Genomic DNA, 8,299 nt, shown 5'->3' with positions numbered 1-8,299 from the left:
GCAGTTTCGAATGCTGAACATGATTGAACAACATAATGAACAGTCAAAAAGAAAAGCAGACAAAAATATAAACAAAACTGTCCAGAGACCAAGGGTGATAATTGGCTTTAGCTAAAAAAAAAAAAAAGATTTAAAAAATTAAAAAAAATAAACCTCCCTCCCTCATCACTTTTCCAGTCTAATAGTTATGCAAGTTACATGCCATTGCGTTGTATGCTTATGTGAAGGCCTACACAACAATATTATTGAATAAATGAATAATAATTAATAACATGCACGTCATAAGTTAGTTCATGCAGCTGAAGCAGAATTCAAGTTATTCTGAATTCATTAAATATTATATAAAACGGAATTACACGCCATCTGTCAGTTCAATGCTTCATATGCACTAACTTGTGTAATTATGTTTATGTCGGAAAATTTCCAATACAGTAATTCGTAGAATAAGGATGAAAGATGGGAGTTTTTTTTACAAGAGCAAGCTGTATCAAAACATTTTGAAATGCATGTGGATAGAATTTCCGTAATGAGGAGTGATTATAAAGAATGTTTCCTAAATACTACTAGGAATTTTTCAAAAAATAATCCCCAGATTATGTATATAAATATGCATTTATTTTCTGAGACGGTTCATGTCTAATGTGTGTTTTCTATGGATAAAATCATGATCTTTATATCTTCCTGTCAACACTAAATTTAGCTTTTTATTCATGTAAATTAATTGGTATGTTTTTTGTCGACCTGTGGTTGTAGACTATATGTAGAGCCAGACACGGAGCCGTTGGAACCGCACTAGCCACACTATGGCCAAACTACTTTCATATTTTTATTACTCAGTTATAACATAATATATACAGATACCCCCACTTATTGGCTGAAAATATATAATGTCTATGCAGATTTTTGTATGATCGGAAAGAAATGCTAGTTTTTTCTTTCATTCATTTCAAATATTTTCTGGGAGCAGCACGTCTTTAAGGTGACAACAGTTTCGCTTTTGCTGCTCCCTGGCTCACCTTCACTCTTACGTTTGTGAATTGCTGATATTTTGTTACTACAGTATAATGTTTTTTATATTGATTTGCATTTACCAGAATGAATATGTATATATATATATATATATATATAATAAATTCTTAAACCTACCACATCTCACTACGCTTACGATATACCCCAGCTCCAAACCAAACACATTCTCTTCCAAGCCCCCTTCCATCACACTTAAACTGACAACTTCCTGATCTGTCATACATTCTCATAGCCCCAACTCAATTGATAGTCCTACCTACCTTTCTCGAACCAATAGTACTTCAATCCCAAGCAACACCATATCATGGTCATGGTTTAGAAGGGGGCCAGGCTGGCCGTTTGCACCCCCCTCTCCTTTTGGAAAGTTAAAAAACAAAGAAAAAAGCAAGAAAGAAAGAAAAAGAAATTATTGATCGCCCAACACTTCGGAGGTTATTTTCAGGCGTCTAGAAAACAAAAAAATTGCGGGGGGGAACGCTGGACCCCCTAGCTAGGGTATTGTTGTCTCGGTTGGCCCCACTTTTGGCCTCCCTTTCGGACACCTCTGGATTCGCCCCTGATAACTACTATCACACTCAAGCAGATGCAAGTGATTTCTTTCCAGTAATTTTCAGTAATGAACATAATAGAGACCCTTAATACAGGTACATTAAACCTTATGAATATTTAAAAAAAATAAGAACAATCAATCTATTAAAGAGGCAGTATCACTGCTGGGCATGTAAGGCTACATTTTGTCCAATCACAGAATATAGAGCAAAGAATAATTACATTTGGAGGCAAGGAATGCTGCCCAGCTGAATTCAGGATATTGAATTTGTAGGATTGACACAGATTTTTCATTTTTCTGCAATGCTTTAAACGGTATTTAAATTGACGTTTGGAGTAAAATTCCCATTATCTGTAGCAATTCAATTGGATGTAATATTTTAAATTAACATATTAAAATAATCTATTTTCAAAACATTATCAACAATAACACAATAGACTTTCATCAAAATATATAACTGTTGAAAAAAGGACAATGTAAAATTATGGAGACAAAATTAAATATCAAAAATACCCGTAATTCAAGTTATCAGCAAAAGCAAAATTCTTGTTTTACAGTTGCATGATTTGAATGAGCTGAATAGAAACCAAGCTAAGCACTGTGGGATATCATTATACATATAGCAAGAATGTTACGATACTAAGCGTGAGATCAATGCCTTGCTAATTCCCGCAACTTTCTATTTTTATAATTAATAAGTTTGTTAACCTTTGCAAGTGTCAAAAACATATATTATCAAGCGTAGGCAAATGCATCAATTTTGATAAGCCTGTGATATTAGCAATTGATTCAACATTTATTGCCTAATGTATACATAATGGAAAATAATGCTTTGATGCTTATGTAATTATGATTATGTAACCTATTTGTATTTGTTATTAATAAGGACAAATCACATTTTAACAACATAAAGTTATATAACTCTACACCTGTCTCTTATACACATCTTCAGTTCAATGCTTCATATGCACTAACTTGTGTAATTATGTTTGTCGGAAAACTGTCTCTTATACACATCTAGATGTGTATAAGAGACAGACGCTACTCTTATTCCGTGAGTCTGAACATACCCTTAGTTTGAATACAACAATCAACTAAAGAAAGCTATTGTATAACTTCCAACACAGCATTTACAAAATACCAATAAAAATGTTATATAATAGTTCTAGACGCCCGAACATAACATTTGAGGCATTCTGGGCTATCATTTTTTTCTTTTTCTCTCTTTTTTCATTCTTTTTTTTCCTTTTTTTTACCTCCCAAAGGGGGGGGGGGCTGGGGCACCCCCACCCCCCTAAATCTGCCCCTGCTAGCTCCCTGGGAATCCTTGCATTAATGCCTGGAACTACCAGGTAACCACTTGTACTCTGAGTGGTGATAACTGTAGGTAGTGCCTTGCCCAAACTGGTTCCTCAGTATACAGAATAAAAAGGGGGTGTGATGTGAATGTCGAGGCGCATGACATTATGCGATATATAAAACCAATGCCGTGGCAGATTCAAGGGTGAGGAGGGGGAAAATTATTGAAAAAATGTAGAAAAAGGGAGAATTGTAAATGTAAGTTGGAAAGTGCCATTCTGGAAGTGCCATGATCTTAATTTTCTTACCTCAGCCCCTGGGAAAGTCCCTCCCTGTGCCCTCTCTATTTCAAATTCCAGGATCTGCCACTGAAACCAATGTTTTGAAGACTAGATGAAATTCTTTTCTTTCTTCATTTAATCTTATTATTGTTCTAATTAATTTTTAATCTTTTAAAATAAATTTCACTCAATGTCATTTACTTAGAGCCATTCTAAACTGTAAGATTACTTGTTTAATATATTTTTCATTTTTTATTAACATTGGTTTTTTAATATCTTTAATAAACATATTTTATTGTTTCTTTTATTATAATTATGAGCATGGAAATCTTTGGAATAATATTTAAGAAATTAGATTACACAATAATATTCACATTTGTATACTTTTGCAAAAAGTAATAGATCTACTTTTAAAATAATTTGATAAATTCATTCAATCACATTTTCTTGATACCCATCTGACTTCTGAGCGTCCTACTTCGGAGGAGGTGTGAAGAGTAAATTAACTATAAAGCAGGATTTGGTTACAACAATTTTGCAAGGGCACCATTTTCATTCACGACCTGAATTTGCCAACTTCTGACATAATATGCATTAGTTTATATGTCGCCAGATTTCACTGATTTGGAATGTAGGTAATTTTATACACAATTTGATGAATAAATTAAAAACTGTGCTGGAATGACCTTCAGAATAATATCTTTCCATTGTTTTTATTATTTTTAATAATTTGTATTAATGTTTAAAAATCTGTAATCCTGCTAACTGTATTGACCATGATGTTTAGAGTTTTCCAATTAACTTGTTGGAATATTCTTCATGTTCATAATTTTAATTTTATTTTGTACAAGTCTTTAAAACTGTTTATTTTTTTTATCAAGTGAGAAATAACAAGCCTGAATATTAATTTATCTTTACATGAAACAATAACAATAATAATACAAATAATTTAAATTGAGGAAATATATTTTATTATAGATTTTTAAAGGTATATTTATATATTATATTTATTGAATAGTTTCTTGTAAGAGAAATCACTTAATAGTATATTCCAGTTCGCTTTTTGGTTTTCCTCTCTCATTTATTGTTTTAATGACCCAATTTTTTCTTTTTTGGGTTTGTTTTACTGTTTTAATTGTATTGTATATGGATACCTATGTTAAGAGAAATAAATGAAATAAAATCATTTATATTTAGACAGCAATATAACGTAAATGATAAAGTGAACATGTTTCAGTATAGGCTGATCATGCCAATAGCCATAAAATATCTCATGTAAAAATCTGTTAGAACCTTGTACTACTGTACTGATCTCAGCCGTGTCTATTTTTGGACTTCAATCACACCGTTGTGAGCATGCTCAGTGGACAAACACCTTTGGAATTTTTGTTGACATAGAAACTGCTGATAGCTAAATGTTTAAGGATTCTAGATCCCACATTTTTAAATGTCAACCTTGAAATGTATATCATAATGCCCCTATAGGCATTCACTGTATTCGAAATGATGCAGCAGCACTTTCGTCTTAGTAATACTTTATTCATATCTTTTAGTGGCAGATAGGATAAATAAATAGAGGGGGCCCAGGGAGATATTTGGCCAGTTGCAGGGTCTAGACTACCTCAGCCTAACCATCGTTGGAGCTAAGGTGCAAAATTTTATGATTATGGCCCCTGATTTAGATGGCTGCAAATGACACTTTTAGACTTAAAATTTGAATATAATTTTCATTTTTAAAATTTGTTATACAATTTAAAAAAAAAATTCTTTTTCACATATTATCATCTACATCATCACTATTATTAATACTGTAATAAAATTATAGTAAAAATAGTGATGATCTAATAGTATTGATTATAATAATTTTGATGACAATAACAATAATGGTAATATACTTATATTTATATCATTCACATTACCATACTTCTTTAATTATTACACCGTAATTGTATAATTCATCATTATAAATTGCAACTATATTAATTTATCTTAATTGTTATCGGCATATATTATATTTGCCAATTCAACGATAAACGCAGCAGCATATTTGAAAAAAATTGTATGACTATGGCTCCATAGTAAATAATTAATATACCCAAAAACGATAATGGTAATATTAAATCTAATGTTCAAATAATAAAGAATTGTTTTATCACCATCATCATCATCATCAGCTACCACTGCCATCAATCACAAAGAGTACTGAGGCCTTCTGGGTTAAGGCTTCTTCTGACCCTACTACCCTGAGAGCTGGATCTGCCTTTTAAAAGTCTCCGCTTGGTCAGTATTTGGGATAAAAAAGCTGTTAAGGTCTTGGGCCCCAGTCTTTAGCCAGTTGAAGGGTTGTTACGCCACTAATCAGAAAATGCAACAAAAACGTCAACCCACAGGCAGTGACCAATGTCGTCTATTAATACGGTGTGGCTTATGACATTTGTATGACTATCATTTTGTAATGACATCCTTATTTTACATAAATTTACATATGGAATTGCACATCTGCATGGTCATCATTCATTTGTTGCAAATTGGTTGTGTGGCACCTGTTCTGGTCATGCTAACCAGGTCAAGTTCACATATTATTGGTAATTGCGAAGATGCAAAGGCAATGGTGTCAAAAGCCTCCATGGTATGCAAGACTCCAGCCTAGAAGAGTGTTGATGATGATGATTACTGTAGATTAATTTGAGCTGTTAGGTTATACCTCCCTGTTTACGTATAATATGAATCAATAACAAGGCCTAATGTTATTTAATTCCTACTAAGTTTAAGGGAGGGAATTTACAGAGCTAAGTCTATGGCATCTCCAGATTGCTTGAAATCTGCACTCTGACTTACATTTGAATATAATTGTTTTTTTATTCCTAACTTGTTTAATATAAACTATCCAAAAATTAGAGGGTTTGTACCAGCTGTGCCTCCTTAAACTTGCCTATGGCAACAGAGATGTTGGGAAATGGAGGCTGATTCTTCAATATTATGTACCCACCAGGGATGGTTCAGTGGGCTGGGACAAATGGATTTGGAGGCAGGGGCGTGTGAGTATCTACCTCAGCACCAACCGTGGGATAAGGTGAGAACATTTTGAGAATATGGACCTCAACGTGCCTGGAAATTGCACTCTCATACTTTAAAAATCTTACTGGTACTCTTATCATTATGATAAAATTAATATATCAAGCACATTTATATACAACAATTTTAATTAATACAATTTAGGGGGTGTGCGATCGTACCGTCTTCACCACCTGCATCCGCCCCAGCTGGGTTAATAATTAATAATAACACAGTTATAATGTATGATCTATCCAGGAACATATTCTATGTACAGATAAATTATGGATTGAAAAACTAATGGGGTTTCGGCTACACATGGTTTGAATGTGGGATTTAAAATGATAGGGGAAACAAGATGTGGGACAACTACCAAGATGTGGAAAAACCAAAATGTGGGGCAGCCTTATTGCTTATCGGAATAAGGAACGTGAATGTACCATATGTGCCCATATGACCCGCCCTATATATCTTCAATATTTTTAGCAAACTTGAGTACCTCTGAAATAATGATTATAAATATTTGTAAAATACATTACAGTATTCTTAGTGTTCTATTTATTAGTGCCAGGGTTACATCGCCTCCATCAGTGACAGTTACTGAATGGCGTACTCTGTAGAGAAAAAATTATATAATCAGAATGGAGCCCTATAAATTTCTTTCCCCAATGTTTTGCTTCAATATTATATATTTTATTAAACTGTAAACGGCCTTTTTAACAGCCATGTGCTCCTAATGGCTTTTGATATATTCTATACCAGAATAAATTAAAATAAGTGAAGAAATGATACAGTATGATGATAAAGCGATATGGACCCAATCTCAAGCTCTTATGCTAGGCCCACTAAAATCTCAAGCGCTTTGTGAAATATTGTGCCTTTTCTGATAAATTACCTTAAAATAGAATCATAATACTTCACAATTCCGGTCTGATTTTAATTTTAGTGGCACCCAATTTTGTAGGTTTTAAATTTTTGTTTTTGAAAATTGAACATTCTATCACTTTTTAAGTCTAAGAGTGCCATTTCTGGACACCAGGTAAAAATAAAAAAAATCTGCAACAGCCAAACAGCCAAAACCATAGTGGGGCTGAGGTGGGTTTGTCTCTCAACCCAGCAACACCTATCAACCTGGCAGCTATTGATATTAAACATTAAAAATTTTTATTTTTTTAATTCCTCACCTTTAAAATTATAAGAAATGGAGGACATACGAAAGAATCTAGAAACTCCTAATATTCTTGTCTTAATATTATGAAAAAATGAGAATGAGGGCATTTTTTTTGGTTTTTTTTTACTCCGAAATGGCAAATCCAAGATGGAAAACAGCTACTACTTTCTCACTTTTACCAAGTAGACACGGCATTGAAAACAAATAAAAGAAGCACTAGACATGATTCATACCATATATATCCCCAACCAAGAACAATCGAGAGAGGAATTTTACTGATGCGAGTTAGCTAGATTTTCGAGCATTTCGTAAAATAAAGGAAATTAAAAAAAAAAAAATTGATTGGATGCGTGAGGGGATGAGAAACTAGTATTTTTTTTAATTTGGCCTTAAATGATGATTAGAGCAGTAACCATACCTCTGTTTTATTATCGATCACTTATTAGATTTCAAAAAAACAACATACCTTTAGCAACCAAAATATTTGTTCAAATTAAGATACGAGAAAGGCATGTAATTTCTATGCATACTTACAGTAGTAGTTTGAAGAAGGCATAAACCAAAGGTATTCAAACGAATTAAATACTTCAGAAGGTTAGGAATGTTTGATAAGTTTATTTTTGTTATTTATTTGACATGATAGATAATAATGTGTAATATACAACAAATCATCAAAAAAACAATCATACATTGCAAAAGTGAGAAAACCCTATTCCACCCTGAGAAATGTGTGACTTTATATATTTTATTCAGATTGATTAGCAATAAGGAATTAAATAATTCTGATATAAAATAATTGAATGTAAATGGGTTTGAACACTGCACAAGTTTCTTTTAACACAACTAACAGAAAAGGTATCTCCTACCATTACAACCACCTACATGGTGAAGCAAAATTATATACTGTATAGACCC

The sequence above is a fragment of the Anneissia japonica genome, unplaced genomic scaffold (genome assembly GCF_011630105.1).
Source record: "Anneissia japonica isolate Jap-2015-1 unplaced genomic scaffold, ASM1163010v1 scaffold2652_len1590060_cov184, whole genome shotgun sequence".
Classification (NCBI taxonomy): domain Eukaryota; kingdom Metazoa; phylum Echinodermata; class Crinoidea; order Comatulida; family Comatulidae; genus Anneissia; species Anneissia japonica.
The sequence above is the reverse complement of the archived record's forward strand: the minus strand, read 5'-3'. Positions refer to the sequence as shown.